This window comes from Chiloscyllium plagiosum, unplaced genomic scaffold (genome assembly GCF_037043375.1).
Source record: "Chiloscyllium plagiosum isolate Xiang-an unplaced genomic scaffold, Cpla_swu_hap1 HiC_scaffold_41, whole genome shotgun sequence".
Taxonomy (NCBI): domain Eukaryota; kingdom Metazoa; phylum Chordata; class Chondrichthyes; order Orectolobiformes; family Hemiscylliidae; genus Chiloscyllium; species Chiloscyllium plagiosum.
This window is the reverse complement of record NW_028270179.1, coordinates 4687702-4707336: the sequence shown is the minus strand read 5'-3', so window position 1 is coordinate 4707336 and position 19635 is coordinate 4687702. Positions and strand designations below refer to the sequence as shown.

At 41.4% G+C, this 19635-nt stretch overlaps 1 non-coding gene across 1 annotated transcript; it reads right to left on the bottom strand.

Moving 5' to 3' along the window:
- Positions 1 to 298: 298 nt before the first annotated feature.
- trnal-uaa (transfer RNA leucine (anticodon UAA)) lies at positions 299 to 380 on the bottom strand. The gene has a single exon. It is a non-coding gene; the product is annotated as a tRNA-Leu (tRNA).
- Positions 381 to 19635: the final 19255 nt, after the last annotated feature.

Sequence of the window (19635 nt, the reverse complement as noted above, 5' to 3'; positions counted from 1 at the left end):
AAATTCAGCAAGGTATGCGGAAATATAATTTACCTCTCTTTTACTCATTCTTGAGCTCTCTGTGTCTTTACAGAGTAAGTGCACTGTGAAGCCAATATGTTAGAATTTCCAGAGCTGAGGAATATCTACATAAGGGTATGGCAAATATTTGTAGATGCACACTGAGTATTTAAAGTATTGTTTTTATTCTAAAGTGACTCCGGAGCCTCATAGAATCCGATTGCTAAAACAAGTCATTCAACCCATCATATGCACACCAGATTTCTGCAGGCTATCATACCGTGCAGAAGAATCACACTGGTAGCAGTGGGATTCGAACCCACGTCTCTGAAGAGACTGGAACTTAAATCCAGCGCCTTAGACCACTCGGCCATGCTACCACTATAGCAGGGCCGCTGCATATTTGGTTTTGTGAATGCTGACTGCCCAGAGCTGCTTGAAGATCATTGGTTGGTACTTCATGTATAAAAGCACGTAAACTCTTCAGACTGATCGCTGGTTTTGTGATACGGAAGCTGCCACTGTCCAGACATTGTTCTGAACAATAATCGATTTTCTACATTACATTCTGACCCCATGTGTTCCATTTGTCTTGATTCTGCTCTGAACACTTCCACCCTCAGACACATTTTAACAGCCAGTTGAGCCCGCAGGAGACTCCAGGTCCACAGAAGTGGGGAGAGAAACACAGATCCAGAAATGGTGTGTCGAAGAAAATCTATCATTTAACTATTTGTGCTCTCAACTAATTTTATATTTTTCTTGTCAACTTTAATGATGTATTCATTGTGGAAGTGATTGCATTTAGTCAGTGATGTATCATTTGGGATACCTAGCCTTGTAAATAAAATAGTTTCCATGCTGAAGGTCTTGAGCTGCTGCACTAACACTCTTATTTATGCTGTGACACAGTCTATTTTTCGAAATCAGTTGAAAAATATGCTGAAATATCCCTTCACTATTCTCATAAAACAGGTTCGATTAGGAGATGAGCTGTAAAAGGCCGATAAAAATGGACTGAGTCTCACTGATTTTATGAATGGACACATCTCCTGTGTAAATCAGATCTATAATTTTCAAACTTTCTCCACGAAACTCAGTTGCACTTCCATGCTGTCCAGAAACTCCAGGCGTTTTCACTGATCCAACGTTATACTGAATTAATAATATTAACTTTTGGTTTTCACATGTTGTTAAGCGGTTCATGCATTCTATAGCACTTAATTCACCAGCTGACTGCCTGATGTCTGGCCTCTTAATCCAAGGTATTCATTTGCCTGGATGAGTGCATCTTCAGTAACACATGAGAAGCTCAAAATCAAAACCAAGGAGCATCTGTTGTGGGCAGAAATGTCAAGAGGAGTCGTTAGCCACGTTTTCCTTCACTCCTTCGGTATTCTATTACCACGTATGTTAGAGGCCAGAAACTATCCCAAAGCTGTTGAATTGGGGTGCGGTTTTCCTCTTACTTGGGGGCCAGTATAGTCAATAATGCTCTGGGGTCCCCAGTGAAATACAACATTTTATTTCCATTCGCGTTACAGTAGTTGCTGCAACATTGGTACCCATTGTTAGACAAATTCCCCTAATGTGAACATTCATACCAAAAACAAATGCAGTCAATAATGGAAATCTCTATAAACAGCCCCAGGCGCAACCAAATTGAAATTATACCTGCCAGATAACTCCCCACCAGCGCTTGGGGCCTACAAAGCTTCTGACAGCCTGAACACTCTCCAGCTGCATTGCATTATTTACCAATAAATTAATTTGCCGTTTCTCACAAAGAACTCTTCCAGCTTTTGTACAAATTTGAGAATGGCTAATTGGGAAGGATATTAATTTCAATCAATTGTTATCAAGTTTTTTTTTTCAAATAAACTTTAATATAAAGTTCCGGTTGAATTGAGAAGAGCCCCTCTCTCTGTGTGTCTTCAGGCTGAGATCAAACAACAACCACTCTCAAATGCAACTGTAGTTTACGACCTCTGCTACATACAGTCATAGAGTCATCGAATTCTTTTTGTGTGGAAGCAGGTCATTGGGCCCAACCAGTCCACATCAGCCCTCCGAAGAGTATCGCACCGAGTCCCATTCCCCTGCAATCTTATCCAATATTTACCTCTGATTAATGAACCTAAACCTGTGCATCCCTGAAAACTATTGACAATTTTGCATGGCCATTCGACCTGAGCTGCTCTTCTTGGGATTGCTATGGAGTCTGTTCAATATCGCAAAGTCCTACTTTTTTTTTTCCTTTAAAGAATGGAAACCTTTTTCTGATAACATGTGCAATAATTCACTGAAATAATTTATCTCCACAATTAGATTATAGATTGTTGGGTACGTAACAAGACCAGATCTAGCCCTTCTGTTTTTATCACAACTTGTCTCTGTAGCTTCACCCTGTTCTGTGCTGTTTGCTATGTACTAATTGAAAAGTGTTACATTTGTTGTAAATTTCTGTTCAACTTTTGGCATGGAAACTTCAGTATCCAAATGATTATCCTTGTGACAGGTGGTGGATGACAAGTAGATTGAATATGTTGCTTATTTCTTTTCAGGAATTGACTGTAGCTGATTAAAATATGACATGACCGTGACTGCACACAATAACATAGGATATTTTTCACAAACACATACTTGTTTGAAAATCTTAAACTTTTACCCATGATCCTAGTTTACATTGTGCTAATTGTCCACATACATGTTGATCGTGACCTTGTACCATTTTCTTCCTTCAGTGCATCACTGAATCATACATTAGATTTTGCAAGTGAGGTAAAACATTGCTTACAGCAGCAACACTTACATCAACATACCTATCTGAAAGTCTTGGAATGTTTCTTTACGTTTGACAACACATGAATTTTACTGTATGAACAGTCCTTTCTGCAAGATTAGGGGACTGATAAGACATAACGAGGAAATGGCGTTTCCTGAATATCTTGTAGGGGGTATTAGTACACTGTGAACTGTCTAACATGAAACACACTGAATACAGTAGTCAATGTGAGAACAACCCATGAACAAGTCCGATCTGATTTCTTACAAAGGGGAGAATTGAGTGAAATATTCATCAGAAGGAAATCTTGTCCACGGATACATAAATCATCAGTAATAAACTTGCCCCACATCACGGAATGCATCTCGTATGGAATGAGAAGTTCTTTCAATTTATAAGATCAATGGAAGTGACACGTTCCATATGACTTGATTTGTTGATATTTCTATTTATGTCATGTTAATTTATGAATTCATACACCAATTGTTTTCTTCTCAATGTCTGTGATCTGCCCGTATATGGTGGGGTAAATCTTGACAAGAGCTTGGAGATTTTACACATGTTTACTTTGGAGATGCCATTCCAATCAAATCCTTATTTCTCCTTATTTACCTGTAAGAAAGCGTTTCAAATCATGTTTGAAACGTTCAGATATGACCTTATATTTTTGATAGTCATTGAGATGTACAGCACGGAAATTGACACTTCGGACCATCTCGTCCATGCCGATCAGATATCTCAACCTAACCTAATTCCGTTTGCCAGCACTTGGCCCAGATCCCTATTCACATACCCATCCAGATGCCTTTTAAATGTGGCAATTATACGTGCCTCCACCACTTCCTCTATCAGCTCTTTACATACACGCACCACCGCCTCTGTGAAAAATGTTACCCCTTCGGTCCCTTTTATATTTTTACCCTCTCAACCTAGAACGATGCCATCTAGTTCCGGACTTCTCCCAACACAGGGAAATTAATTTGTCTGCTTATCCTATCCATGACCCTCATGATTTTATAAGGCTCTATGAGGACATCCCTCAGCATTCGATTCTCCAGAGATACCAGCCCCAACCTTTCAGCCTCCCCCTCTCGCTCTAACTCTCCAACACTTGTATATATTTATAATCGACTTATAAATCTATTCTGAACCCTTACAAGTTTCACAAGATCCTTCAGATAGGAAGGAGACCAGAATTGCACGCAATATACCAAAAATGGCCCATCCGACATCCTGTCCAGCAGCGACATGACCTCTCACTTCCTGTACTCAGTGCCCTGACCCATAAAGGAAAGCATACCAAACGCCATCTTCACTCTCCTACTTTCAACTCTACAATCAAAGAGCTCTGAACCTGCACTTCATGGTCTCTTTGTTCAGCAACACTCCCTGGGAACTTACCATTAAGTGTAGAAGTCCTGCTAAGATTTGCTTTCTCAAAATGTAGCATCTCACATTTCTCTAAGTTAACTCCATCTGCCACTCCTCATTCCATTGGCCCATCTGATCAAGATCACGTTGCAATCTGACGTAACCTTCTTCGCTATCCACTGCACTCCCACTTTTGGTGTCATCTGCAAACTTAGTAACTATAGCTCCTGTTTCAATTTCGAAATCATTTACCTCAATGACGAAATGTAGTGGACCCAGCAGGCGGGTCTTGTGGCACACCACTGATCACAGGCCTCCAGTTCAAAAAACAACTCTCCACCACCACCATCTTTCTTTATCTTCCAGCCAGTCCTGCACTAAATGGCTAGTTCTCCCTGCATTCTCTGAGATTTAACTTTGCTGACCAGTGTCCTGTGGGAAACCTTGTCGAATGCCTTATTTAAGTCCAGAGAGATCGCGTCCACCGCTCTGCCCTCATCGATCCTTTTCATTACTTCTTCAAAAAAACTCAATCATATTTGTGAGATATGATTTACCAAGGACAAAGCAATGTTGATTATCCCAAATAAGTCCTTGCCTTTCCAACATATGTAAATCCTGTCCCTCAGGGTTCCCTCCAACAATTTGCCCACCAGCGACGTAAGCCTATCTGGTTTGTAGTTCTCTGGCATGTCCTTAGCACCTTTCAAAAATGGCGCCACGTTCGCTCACTGCCAGTTTTCTGGCACCTCACCTGTGCGCATCGATAATACAAATATCTCACCAAGGGGCACAGTAATCACTTCCGTAGCTTCCCACAGAGCTCTGGTGTACACCTAATCAGGTCCTGGGGATTTGTTCAACTTTATGCGTTTCAAAATATCCAGCATTTCGTCCACTGTAATATGGACATTTTTCAGGATGTCGCCATCTATTCGGCCACATTCTGTATCGTCCTTGTCCTTCTCCACAATAAACACGGATGCAAATAATCGTTTACTATCTTTCCAATATCCTTCAGCTCCACACTGAGGCTGCCTTGCTGATTTTTGTGTGGCCCAGTTCGCTCCATAGTTACGCTTTCTTCATTAATGTATTTATAAAAAACTTTTGAATTCTCCTAATCTCTATTTGACAAATCGATCTCATGTCCCCTTTTTGCCATTTTGATTTCCCTCTCAAGTATACTCCTGCTGCCTTTGTACTCTTTCATGGATTCACACGATCGCTCCTGTCTGTACGTGATGCCTGCTTCCTTCTTTTTCTTCACGAAAACCTCAATGTCTCTAGTCACCCAGCATTCCCGACACCTACAGACCTTTTATTTCAACCTAACAGGACTATACTGTTTTTGGACTCCCGTTTTCTCATTTCTGAAGACTTCCCATTTTCCAGCCATCCCGGTACCTGCGACCCAATCAGCTTTTTAAGTTCTTGCTTAATGCCGACAAAATTAGCCTTCCTCCAAATTACAATTCCAACTGTTTGATCTGGTTGATCCTTTTCTATTACTGTTTTAAACCAACAGAACTATGGTCGCTGATCCCAAAGTGTACCCCCACTGACAACTCAGTCACCTGCCCTGCCTTATTTCCCAAGAGTAGGTCAAGTTCTGCACTTTCTCTGGTAGGTGCATTCACATACTGCCTCAGAACATTTTGTTAGATTAGATTACTTACAGTGTGGAAACAGGCCCTCCGGCCCAACAAGTACACACCGACCCGCCAAAGCGCAACCCACCCAGACCCATTCCCCTAAATTTACCCCTTCACCTAACACTATGGGTAATGTAGCATGGACAATTCACCTAACGTGCACATTTTTGGACTGTGGGATGAATCCGGAGCACCCGGAGGAAACCCACACAGACACGGGGAGAATGTGCAAACTCCACAGTCATTCACCTGTCTCCATCTAAACTCTGAACACGATGGCAATTCCAGTCTATGTTTGGACAGTTCAAATTCCCTACAATAACCACCCTATTAATCTTGCAGATAACTGAAATATTGTTACACATTTGTTTCTCAATTTCCCGCTGATTAGTATGCGGCCTATAATACAATCCCAACAAGGTGATCATTCCCTTCTTATTTCTCAGTTCCATGCAAATGGTTTCTCTGGTTGTCTTTCTGGGAACATCCCCCCTAAGTACAGCTACAATGCCATCCCTTATGAAAAACGCCACTCCCCCTCCTCTCTTGCCTCCCTTTCTATCCTACTATAGCATTTGTATCCTACAACATTAAGCTGCCATTCATGTACATCACTGAACCACGTTTCTGTAATTGCTGTGATATCGCAGTCCAAGTTCGTAGCCATGCCCGGAGTTCAATTGACTTCCCTGTTAGGCCTCCTGCATTGAAATAAATGCTGTTTAATTGATCAGTACTACCTTGTTCTCTGCATTGTTCATGTCTGCCTTCGCTGATTGACTTGCTGCTTTTCTCCAGTCTCAGATTGTTATCATTCCTCAATCTCTCCCTGGTTCCCACCCCACCCCTTTCGAGCTTGAATTCTACCGAGCCATTTTAGGAAATCTCCCTGCCAGTATATTAGATCCCTTCCAATTCAGTCGCAATCCATCCTTCTTGTACAGATTCCAATGGTCCAAAAATAGATACAAATGAACGATAATAATAGGAAGTTATCTTTAAAATAACGCACTTTTCTGATGTGAAACCCAATAACCACTCTCTGCCGATCACTGAATGCAATTTCTGGAATAGGTCTGCTAACAGGGTCACGGCTGTTCCATCATAGGGGGGGACCTATTTTCAAGGAGTTTCAATTTCACACTTTCAAAGACAGTGAGTTTCTCACTGTGTCCAAACGTGTAAGTGATTGACAACAAATCAACAACCATCCACTCCCTCCTCTGCAAATACTGAGTAGCAATAGCGTGTACCATCGACCGAGGATGTGAGATTTTAGACGGAAGGAAATATAGGAGAAATTGGATTATCCTCGGAAGAGAGATGAGGTGAATTATTCAGTTGTTCGAAATTATGAACAACTTTGACAAGGTAAAGTAGAATACTTTGTTTCCACTTGTTGGTCGGTCAGTAAGTGGAATTATAATTGCAAGGTTATCAGCTGGACACCAAGAAGTGGAATGAGGAGAAAGCTGTTTAGTCAGAGAGATGTTCGTGCTTCTTAACAAATGCTTCAACTGTACCTATTCACCTTCCGAAAATATGGATAGAGATCCCCAGGTCCCACCACTGTTCTCCCCTCATTTTGTACTAATGAAAGGGATTACTCAGATGTTGTAATGTTGTGGTGAGCCACCTTTGTGAATCTTTGAAATTCATTGTTGGGTGATTGAATCAATCACTATGGATTTCGAGTCAGACGTCCATTGACAGTGAGTGAGCTACTTGTTCATGTTCAAGGACAACGCGTCTCTTACATGTTTACTCAGGAATGTCACACAGAATGGTGACTTGAGACAAGTATTCGAGGGAAATACTGATTAATCCATAAATGGTTAAAATCAGAAACATTAAACGTCCTGTGACAAACGGCACAGAGAGAGAGAGAGAGAGAGAAAGACAGAGAGAGAGAGAGAGAGAGAGAAAGTGAGAAAGTTCGAATGAGGGAAAGTTGGAGATAGATGAATCATGAAATCGAGCATAATCATGAAATCGAGAAACTGAAACTGAAATAGAGAAAGGGAAAATAATTCGGGAACATAACGGAAGGAGACAATTATCCATCCGTTTATCACCAGTCGTGGCTGTATCCTGTCCCAATGGGAGTTTCGACACACCAGAAGTGGCAAAACAGTTTGACACAGCCGGGAAAGGGTTGGCTCTGGGAGTTTTCAATGTTGAAGACACTTTGTGATGGCTCCTTAAATGAGGAATGATACACGAAAGAGTTCTCCTACTGAGTCTCCCACAGCACCCCTCATATCTGACGAATCGGTCCTCTCTCCAATGACATCTGATGAAATGCAGAAACAATCAGAGAAAGTTGGAAGAGACTGATGCAAATACCACTGTTATGACATAAAATTGGAACATTGGATGTTTCGATATTGCTGTGTTGCAAAGAAAGTGTGAGGTATGTTTTCTTTTCATAACTTGAAAGCTGTCGACAGCTCCGCGTTCAACCCCAATATCACAACCAGACTAATCGCAAAAATCTGAGATAGTTAACTGACCCCAGCCTTTGTAACTGCATCCTGCGGTTCCATCGGCGTTAATCAGTGAAAATAGACAGCTGCAGCTACTCCGTCAAAACACTCAATATTGGATCCACGCCCCCCACCCCCCCTCCCCCCGCCAACGATGCGTTGTTCGGCAACTCCTGCACACCCTTCTGCCCATCAGGTCCAGAACGAACCTCTGAAGGCTATCCCACGCAGACACACCCCGAACAAGCATTCCCCAAATGATCAAAACTGGGCATTTTTTCGACTGTGGAAGGAAGCAGAACATCTGGGAGACTCTGCAAATTGCACAAGCAAATGGAATTGAATATGGTTTCCTGGTGCTGACAAACACCAGTGCTAACAGCTGGGTCACAATGTGCCGCAATATCCACAACCTGCAATAGTAAAATATTCTCCTTTGACTGTAATTTGATAATCGTCTAGCCAATGGTAAAAATATTGATAGACTGAATTTATTGTATAATCTGATTTATTAAATCTTTCAGCGTCTAAAACATCCACAACGGTGTTACCAAACAAACGCCATCTCCATTATGCTGACACCACCGTGCTCGGAAGGATATCAAACAACGATGAGGAGTCAGAATGGAGAAGACAGACAGAGGGTTTTGTTACGTGGCGGAGTGATAACAATCTCTCTCTCAATGTTGGCAAAAGTAAAGAAATGATAATTGACTTCCGAAAGAAAGAAGCATAACACACCCTTATCTATATCAACTGGGTGGAATTTGAGAGAGGTGAGAACTTCAAGTTCACAGGTGTGACGACAACCGACTATCTGTCCTAGACTTCCTGCATACATTAGACTGTCAAGAAGGTGCAAAAGCGGTGCATCTTTCTCAGGCAGCTCAAGTAATTTGAGATATCCATGACGATCCTCTCCAACGTTTACAGGCGCACCATATCGAACATACTGCCCGAGGACACAACAGCCTGGAATGGCAAAAGCTTTGTGCAGAACCTTAAGAATCGACAGATGTTTTCGTGTGCATAGCTGACACCATCACAGAAGCCAATTTCCTTTTCATGGGCTCTACTTAAACAGTCCTGTTGCCACGGAAATGGTACCAATACCATCAAACACCCAACCCACTCTGCAACGCTCTGCGACAACCGTTTCTGTCAGAACGTAGATTCAGAAGGTTGAACACACAAAACAAGTTCAGGAACAGCTTTTTCACTCTCGTTATTAGATCTATGAATGGAGTCTCTAACGACATTTTTTATTTAATGTTGATCTTGCCTCGTGAATGCTTTGTGTGTCATAAACTGCATGGCTTCCTCCATTCAATTTCTTTTTCACCCCATCATCTGACTGTGATCTGCTGCCACTGTTCTCAAACAAATCTTTTCACTGTATTTAGTTATGCAGGATAATAGATCAAGTCAAATTAAATCGTGGACTGTCCAGAATTAAGAGGAATAACAGTGTGGTGTTGCAATACAAAACCCCAGCACATTTTCAGAAATAAAAGGAAAGCTCAGAAACGAGGTACTTTCAATTCAGCGTAAACAACTGACAGAACAAGTGGCATCCTACAACGGCAGTCGCTGTTCTGTTATTGCAGTACCTTCACTTTAATTTCAGACTGGCAATGGCTGTAAATCAATCAAATGGGAAAACAACTGTCAATCAAACAAAACAGGGCAGGGCCATAAGAAACAGGGCAATTCTGAATTCATGGAGAGTAGTGATGTCCAAGAATCAACTGGGGAATGATTAATGTTACTTATGTTTAGTAGGACATCGTAAATGACAATAACTAGATCTGTTCCTGGCATTGCCAACAAGCAACAATTGACGTGTTAGTGAGGCTTCAGTTTTCTCGAATTGGGATCAGTTTCAATTACAAGGGGGCACAGCTTCAAGGTAAGAGGAGGACAATTTAAGGGAGATGTGCGTGGCAAGTGTTCTTTTTTCACGCAAAGAGTGGTAAAAGTCGAACATTCAGCTTAATTGTCACCCATGTTCAATCATAGGGTGATCAGAAAGTTTCAGTTTCTAAAATCATTTAGTCTGATATTATGTGCCTGAGTATTTCACATGCCATAAAGAAACATATAACTTTTCCCTGGAATATAAATAAGGCACGCTCAGTAAAATAATCATTAATCATCAAATCAGATGTTGAATTTAGAGTAAGTGGCAATGAACTCAAGTTACATCAGCGAATATTTTAGTGACCATAACCACATCAAATTTAACAGAAGACGATCTTTAGGCCGTATCAGAATTCCAGCTATCTCAGGAGACGTAGCCTTAGCTTTATTTACCAAGACCTCTGTTTTTTTCTATTTTTAATTGTAATCTGCAGTTTTCCCATTGAAGTGGAAGAAAATAAAATGGGATAATGCACTCACATTGATTAATAAGAACATTCGTGCATCTCTTTCGAAAACCAGGCTATTTGTTTTCCTGCCAAAATAAATACTTGTTATAAAAAACAGTTTGCCACAGGATCAGAGAATGATTCTTTTCATAATTCATGGAAATACAGTGATAACGGATCTACTACAGTCATTTTCACTTATGTGTTGTTTCTGCTTCTTTGATGTGTTAACAACAAAACCAATGAACTTAAGTGAAATACATCACAGTGACACGCCCTTTTGTCGTCCAAGCCTGTGCTGATCACAATGCAACAATAAAATAAAAACATACCTTCTGCCCTTATTCGGTCTCTATCCCTCTACTCCATCCCCAGTCATATCAACATCCACATGATTCATATATATTGCCAACCAAGAAGTGCTTCCACCACCTGTTCTGGCAGAGCGATTCGGTTCCGACCACTCTCTGTGTGGAAAAATTCCAACAGACACATCTCTTAAACTTCCCCCCCTCATCTTGAATCTTTGCCCCTTGTAATTGAAACTGTGATCGTGCACCTTGAAGGCTGAAGACTCTCCAAATTCGTCACTTCCCATTTGATGGCAATACCAGAAACAGATCTATTACCTGTCATTTTCACTATCCACCTGGAAAGAATTAACATTATTCACTCCCCAGTTGTATTATTGGTCAACATATGTCGGTACACATTCAGAATTCTCCTGTTTCTATTGACGTTTCCCTGTTTTGTTTGGTTCACAGTTGCTTTCACATTTGATCGCTTTATAGCCATTTCTGCAGAGAAATTAAACCAAGGTACTGCAAAAGGAGAACAGCGCGTTTGGTCGTAGGATGGTGGAAGTGTTGTCGGTTGTTTCCATTATATTGCTAGTACCTTGAATTTGAAATTTCTTTTATTCCTGAATGTGTACCGTCATTTTGCATCTTATTACCACAATATTATTCCGCTTTCTTTTGGAAAATCTATGATTTGATTCGACTTGATTTGATTTATTGTCCTGAATAACTAGATGCAGTGAAAAGATTCGTTTGCGATCAGTGCAAGCAGATCATAGTTATCAAGGACATGCAGATGGTAGGGCGAAACGTATCTGGACAGAGTTAGCCACGCAGTTTACAATACACAAAACCGACACGAGGCAAGATCAACATGGGAATACTACGCACAAATAACCGCAGACTGAACACAGAACAGCCTTCTCAACTGATTGGAAGATAATTCAAACATTCATATTGTAGTATTACATTGCACCAAGCTATGGATATAATGCAGCGCGAATACTTATACAAGATACTAATGCATATCACAATTTTACCAGAAAAATGAGAAAATGTGATCACTTGCCCTGATGTTTATGAACTTATTGTCTCTGTCTCACATTTCAGGATGATATGACAAAAAATATCTAAACTTAGTTGTTGAGTGTACTCAGATTGCAGTCAATCAAAACTTTGCTAAATGAGAAAGGGTTCAATGGATCACCAAGATTTGAAAGGTGTGTTAGTGTTTCGCAATTAGTAGACACATAAATACGATATTCAAGAAAAGATAATCACATCGTGGCTTACATTGACATCTTATCATCTCATTAATGTCGTTCCTGCAGAAAATTCCTAAACGACCTCAAGGATATTTATCAAATAATTCAAGGACTTTTTTTTAAAACAATACTTGCCACAGTATTAATCAATGGAAATAATTTCGTGCAAGTGATATATTTTAGAATTGCAGAATGTTCAGAGTGTTTACGAATCTGTAGTCATAGTTTCGTAGTCAAAAAATAACTTTACCGATCAGCCACTGAGAGAAAGGTTTTGCTTGGAAATGGAAAAATTCTGGCAACTATGTTAAATTTCATACAAGTCATTACAGTATAGTTCAATATTACCTTACATAGGAAACACTGGCGTGATAGCCTTACAAGAATCACCAACAGCTGCAAGTAACGGTAATAAATACGCTCTACCTGTAAGGTTTTGGACTACTTCATTTTGATAAATCGGCTCTGATGTTATAGACTGAATGAATTTTACTGCTGAAAAATAGTCATATGTATAATGCATGCACCTTTCATATTGAGCAAACGCTCCCATCATAGTATTGATCTGGTTGAATGTCAAACTATTTAATTAGAGTAAACCAAACAATCAAATAATCAACGTGTTGACTCCAAATCGTGTTCTATGATTGTCCCTCGAATAGAGTCATAGAGTCACAGAGATGTACAGCATGGAAACGGACCCTTCGGTCCAACACGTCCATGCCGACCAGATATCTCAACCCAATCTAGTCCCACCTACCAGCACCAGGCCCATATCCCACCAAACCCTTCCTATTCATATAGCCATCCAAATGCCTCTTAACTGTTGCAATTTTACCAGCCTCCATCACATCCTCTGGCAGATAATCCCATATACGTTCCACACTCTGCATGAAAAAGTTGTCCCTTATGACTGTTTTATATCTTTTCACTCCCACCATAAACCTATGCCCGCTAGTTATCGACTCCCCGACCCCAGGGAAAAGACTTTGTCTATTTCACCTATCCATGCCCTTCATAATTTTGTAAACCTCTTTCAGGGCACCCCTCAGACTCCGCCTCCCCAGGGAAAACAACCCCAGCCTCTTCAGCCTTACCCTATAGCTCAAAACCTCCAACCCTGGCAACATCCTTGGAAATCGTTTCTGAACCCTTTCAAGTTTCACAATAGGAAGGAGACCAGAATTGTACGCAATACTCCAACAGTGGCCTAACCAATGTCCTGTACAGCCGCAACGTGACCTCCCAATTCATGTACTCAATACTCTGACCAATGAAGGAAAGCATACCAAACGCCTTCTTCACTATCCTATCTACCTGCGACTCCACTTTCAATGAGCTATGAATCTGCACTCCAAGGTCTATTTGTTCAGGAACACTCCCTAGGACCTTACCATTAAGTGTATAAGTCCTGCTGAGATTTGCTTTCCCAAAATACAACACCTCGCATTTATCTGAATTAATCTTCACCTGCCACTTCTCAGCCCATTGGCCCAAGTGGTCCAGATCCTGTTGTAATCTGAGATAACCCTCTTCGCTGTCCACTACACCTCCAATTCTGGTGTCACTTGCAAACTTGCAAACTGTACCTCTTATCCTCGTATCCAAATCATTTACATAAATGACAAAAAGTAGAGGACCCAGCACTGATCCTTGCGACACGCCACTGATCACAGGCCTCCAGTCTGAAAATCAACCCACCACCCTCTGTCTTCCACCTTTGAGCCAGTACTGTATCCAAATGGCTAGTTCTCCCTGTATTTCATGAGATCGAACCTTGCTAATTAGTCTTCCATGGGGAGCTTTATCGAATGCCTTACTGAAGTCCATATAGATCACATCTAATACTATACCCTCATCAATCTTCTATGTTACTTCTTCAAAGAACAGAATCAAGATTGTGAGACATCATTTCCCACGCACAAAGCCATGTTGAATATCTCTAATCAGACCTTGCCTTTCCAAATACATGTACATCCTGTCCCTCAGGATTCCCTCCAACAATCTGCACACCATTGAGGTCATGCTCACCAGTCTACAGTTCCCTGGCTTGTCTTTACCGCACTTCTTAAACAGTGGCACCACGTTTGCCAAATTCCAGTCATCCAGCACCTCACCTGTGACTATCAATGAGACAAATATCTCAGCAAGAGGCCCAGAAATCACTTCTCTAGCTTCCCACAGAGTTCTCGGGTACACCCGATCAGGCCCTGGGGATGTATCCATCTTTAACTGTTTCAAGACATCCAGCACTTCCTCCTGTGCAATATGGACATTTTGAAAAATGTCACCATCTATTTCCCTGCAGTCTATAGCTTCCACATCCTTTTCCACAGTACATACTGATGCAAAATACTCATTTCGTATCATCCCCATTTTCTGTGGCTTCACACAAAGGCCACCTTGCTGATCTTTGAGGCGGCCTATTCTCTCCATAGATACCCTTTTGTCCTCAATATATTTGTAAAAACATTTTGGAAAATCCTTAATTCAATTTGCCAATGTTATCTCATGTCCCCTTTTTGCCCTCCCGATTTCCCTCTTAAGCATCCTCCTACTTCCTTTACACACGTCTGTCTATAAATGACATATGCTTCCTTCTTTTTCTGAACCTCCTGAACAATGTCTCTCCCTCTGCGTTCTCTCTCTTTTGCTCTCTCTGTCTCTGTCTCTCTCAATGCCCCCTCAGTCCTCTTCTTCTTCTTCTATTTATCCATCTTCTTCTTCTCTCTGTCCATATTTGCTGCCAGAACAGTTGGGTTTCTCTGTGCAGAAAAGTCCGACCAGATTCGAAATATTAACTCTGCTTCTCTCTCTCTCTCTCTCTCTCTCTCTCTCTCTCTCTCGCTCGTTCGCTCTCTCCACGTTGCAACTGCCAGATGTCCTGCCTGCCAGCGTTCATCGTGCATGTGGCTAAAATGGGACACGTTCAAGGACTGGTTAACAATTCACGAGTTTTAATTTATAACTCTCAGTGAGAACAAGTTTAGGATTACGACCTGACACAGCTTCCACTCAACTCAAGAATCAACCAAAGTCAGCATCCCCATGGTTCTCGTGTCGGAATTGTGCCTGAGATCGCCGATTCTTACAACGATGTTGTTCCGATGGGCACAGCCTCTGGACAGATTCCACTTGAAGTGCTGGGCATACATTGAAAGAGCACATCCTACCAGCATTTTTACAATCGTTTTCATAATCTGCAAGGAAGCAAGGACTGTTTTATATGTCTGATCTGCTCGGTGGATTTGGATCGGTTCAGGGTTGGACGGCCGAAGTCCCTGTTCCTGGACTGCAATTTTTTTTGTTCTTTGTTCTTTATTCTTTGTCAAAGCAGGGCGGAGAAAGTCGAATTATCAGGTAACGAGTCGCCCAGATTATTTAGGGCGCACACTGATGCTGTTCGACCCGCTGTGCACACTCCTGTTCTGTCAACTGATGCAACTTTCCTGACTCTCTCCCCAGGTCACTGCCTCTCATTTCCATCCCAACAAATATCTAAGTTCAGTATTGAAAGCTTTAATTGAGCCTGCTTTGACTACAATTACAGGCCATGTATTCCAAACGCTAAGTACTTCATTATTGAATCAGTTGGACACGACTTTAAATGTACACCCCTCTTATGCTTGTTCTTCTACAAATGGTAAAGCCTTCTTCCTATATGTTCAGTTCCGCCTGCTTGCCATGATTTTGAAAATCTCCGTCAAAACTCCTCTCAGCGTTCTTCTCTCCAGAGAGAACAGTCCCACCTAATTTATTCTTCCTTTGCAGTTCTCTCGCTGTCTTCTGCCAAGGTCTATTATCTGCGTGCAGATACAGGAATGTACCTTTGCGTATGCAAACACCCCCCTTCTTTAATTTCTCCTACCTGTACCACCCACACCCAATATTATTTTGACTGTAAGTGTTCTTCTAACGAAATACATCACTCCACATTTCTCGGAATTGAAAAGTGTCTTCCCCTTACCGGCCAATCCATCAATTTGCCAGTGTCCCTTTGGATCTCTGCGCAGTCCCCCCCATTGTTTACATGTCTGCCAAGTTTCGAATCATCTGAAATTGCTGACTGCTCGGTGCTCCAGATGCAAAATTTCCAATGTACGGCATAACTGAAGCACGACTACCTCCATTTGTATTCACTTCCATGTTCATACAGGAACATTCTCCAAACTGTATGATTCCATCAATCTGTATGAACTGTCTAAAAGAAAGACAAATTTATGGTCGAGCTGATGTTTCCTCACATCAGGCTATCTAAAACGAAGGAACATAGTTTGAGAATAAAATGAATTAAGACGGAGAGTGGAAAAACTGCTTCACTGCAAACTCGAGACCCAATTGAGCTTGCCAGCTCCTCTTTTCCACTTCCAGTACAAATCTGTCCTTCCTGTCGTGTGGTGACCAGAACTACAAGTAATATTCAGCTGTGCCAAAACTGAAGTTGTCTACAGATCAAGCACAACCTCCTGCTTTTATAATATATGCCTTGAATGCTAATGAAAACGGTCCTTCTTAATTATACCATTAACACATGGACAAAGGCCCGAAGGGACTTCAATTCCTTAGAGTCTCCTCATGACACAAAAGTCACGAGTACTCTCCTGCCTTGATCCTCCTTCCAAATTGGGTTTCCTCAACTTATCAAAGATAAATCCAATTCTGAAGTGATGTTAAGAACTGCTTTATTGAGCTGTTACTTTTCCTTCTGTCGGGTTATCTGTCTGCCGTCCACAAATTCGGAAATTGTACTTCGTGTCCCTTTGTGTGAAAGGTTTGTAAAAACAGCAAACATTTAAGGTTCCAGCCCATACCCTCTGTAGCATGACTTGCGAAGCTGAACACGTCCTACTGATAACTCCTTTGTATTCCCTGCCAGACCAGTCATTCTTCTCTCCATGCCTATATACCACCCTTGCACACCGGACATTCTTTTTCCCCGGTGCAGCACTTTATATAAAGACTTCTTGAAATTTACTTACACCATGTTAACGTGTTTGCTTTGTCGACAACGAGTATTGTCCAGTAATTCAAACAGCATCCTCAAACCATGATCTTCAACAAAGCAAATTGATTTTTTCCCCTAATTGCCTTTCAAATCATCCAAATTCCCTGTTACAACTTCCCATCAATAGTTTCCCTCAGATTTTTTTTATCTAACTCTGAGTCCCGAGCTGCTGCAATTTGTGGAAAACAGGTAAATGGGACATTTGGATGTCTGATGGTGCTGAAGAGTAAGATGAATGTAACCTGCCTTCAAGTAATTCAAATACAAATGATTTTGAAGTTCAAATATTGCTTGAATACAAATACAGAAGAACATCATCAAATCTGTGATTATTGTTTGGCACAGGCGAGCCTATTGGAGACAGTACGCAGGTAAGATCTTGAATCATTTCTGCATTGTGGAAGCAATAGAATGGTGTCGCTGGAGGGAGGTGTTCAGGGAACATGCCGGTGTCTCATTACAATAATCAAGGCCAGCATTAAACATGATGTGTGAGAGAAGCTGAACTAGGAAAATTAGAAGGATAGTCAACCCCTCAAGCCTGCGATCATTTAATCCAATCTTGGCTGAACTTATCTCAACCCCAACTCAGCATTCAAGTCCCCTCCCTTCAACCCATTTTCGGGTAAAAATCTGAAGCACCTCCTGTTTATATTTACTTAGTGCCCCGACATCCACTGCAGTCTAGATCAGTGAGTTCCACAGATCGACGACACTTTGAGAAAATAAATTCTCCCTTATGTCTGCTTTGAATGTATGCCCTTTATTCTAAAACGTGTACCTATCCTTCTACATTGCCCAATCTGATGAATTATCCGTTCTATGTCTACTTTCTCAGTCGTACATACAGCTTGCAGACTTCGATTTAACCTCCGCTCAGTCTTCTAACTGCTGGCGCATTCAAGGCCTTACCAGCTGAAACTTTCTTCATAAGACAAATATTCACCAAAGAATAAATTGACTGAACCCCCTCTGAATTGCCTCCCGTATAACTATATATAACTTCTCAAGTAAGGCGATCAAAACGCTCCACAATTTTCCAACGCCAGACTCAATGATGCTTTCTATGGTTTCAGAAACACTTCCTTCGTTTATATTGGATTCCTTGGAGGATACATTTTATATAACTAATTATTCCCAACTCCCCGGTAATATCAACTTAGAACCAGTATTAGGTCAAGAGCTAAATGTTCACATTCTGGACAAAAGAAATTTACTATCTTTTGGATTCATTCTTCCGATTTCTGATACATGGGGTAACAGTTCCGAGATTGAAAAGCCTGGTCTCAAAGTAAAGGGTTGGCCCAGATGATCACACAGAAGAGGGGATGGATGAGGTCAAGAAAAGGCATTGAACAGTGTGCGGAGGACTGGCAAAAGTGGACATTAGTGGAAGATTGTGAACGAATAAATTGCAAAAATCATTCTTATCGAACAATAACGTTTTGGTTTTATTTGGAGAAAGTCAATGATATTAAAACAAAAGAAATATATTTAAAATTTGACTTAGTGCTGATACAGTGTTCTGAGATGTCGGAATTGATCGAGATCTACAAATGTACATCACAGAACAGGTCGTTTGTCCCACGATGTTTTGCCGAGGATTAATCCTAATATAAAATAAAATAACACAAAATACGCACACATCAATTCACTGCTATCCATGTGCATGTCCAGCAGTCGCTTAAATGTCCCTAATGACTCTGCTTCCACCACCACAGTTGGCAACACATTCCATGTATTCACAACTCTCTGCACAAAGAACCTTCGCTGACATCTCTCGATACCTTTGTCCTAATATCTTAGAACAATCATACTTCATGCCAGTCAACCGTGACCTGGGGAAAACTCTCTGGCTATTGACTAGATCCATGCCTCTCATTACCTTGTATACATTGATCAGGTCACCTCTTTTCCTCCTTCTGTCCAGAGAAAAAATCCGAGGTTAGTTAACCTCTCTTCATAAGGCAAGCCCTCCAGTCCAGGTAGATTCCTGGTAAACCTTCTTTGCACCCTCTCCAAAGCCTCTGTATCTTTCCGATAGTAGGGTGACCAGAACTGGTCACGATAATACAAGTGTGGTCACGCCAGGGAATTGCAGACCCGTAGCAAATCCACGTGGCTCTTAAACTCGATCCCCCTGCTATTGAAATGCAAAACACTATGTGATTTCTAAACAACCGTATCAATTGCGTGGCAACTTTGAGGGATCTATGTACTTGCACACGCAGATCCCTCTGCAGCCTGCAATAGCCTTCGATAATATCAACGGCACCTCTAACCTTTGTGGAATCGGTTAATTTACCAACCCACGCCTCACTCTCCTCATCCAAGTCATTTATAAAAACACAAACCCCTGAACAGAGCCCTGCGGGACCCCACTCAAATCTGACCTCCAGG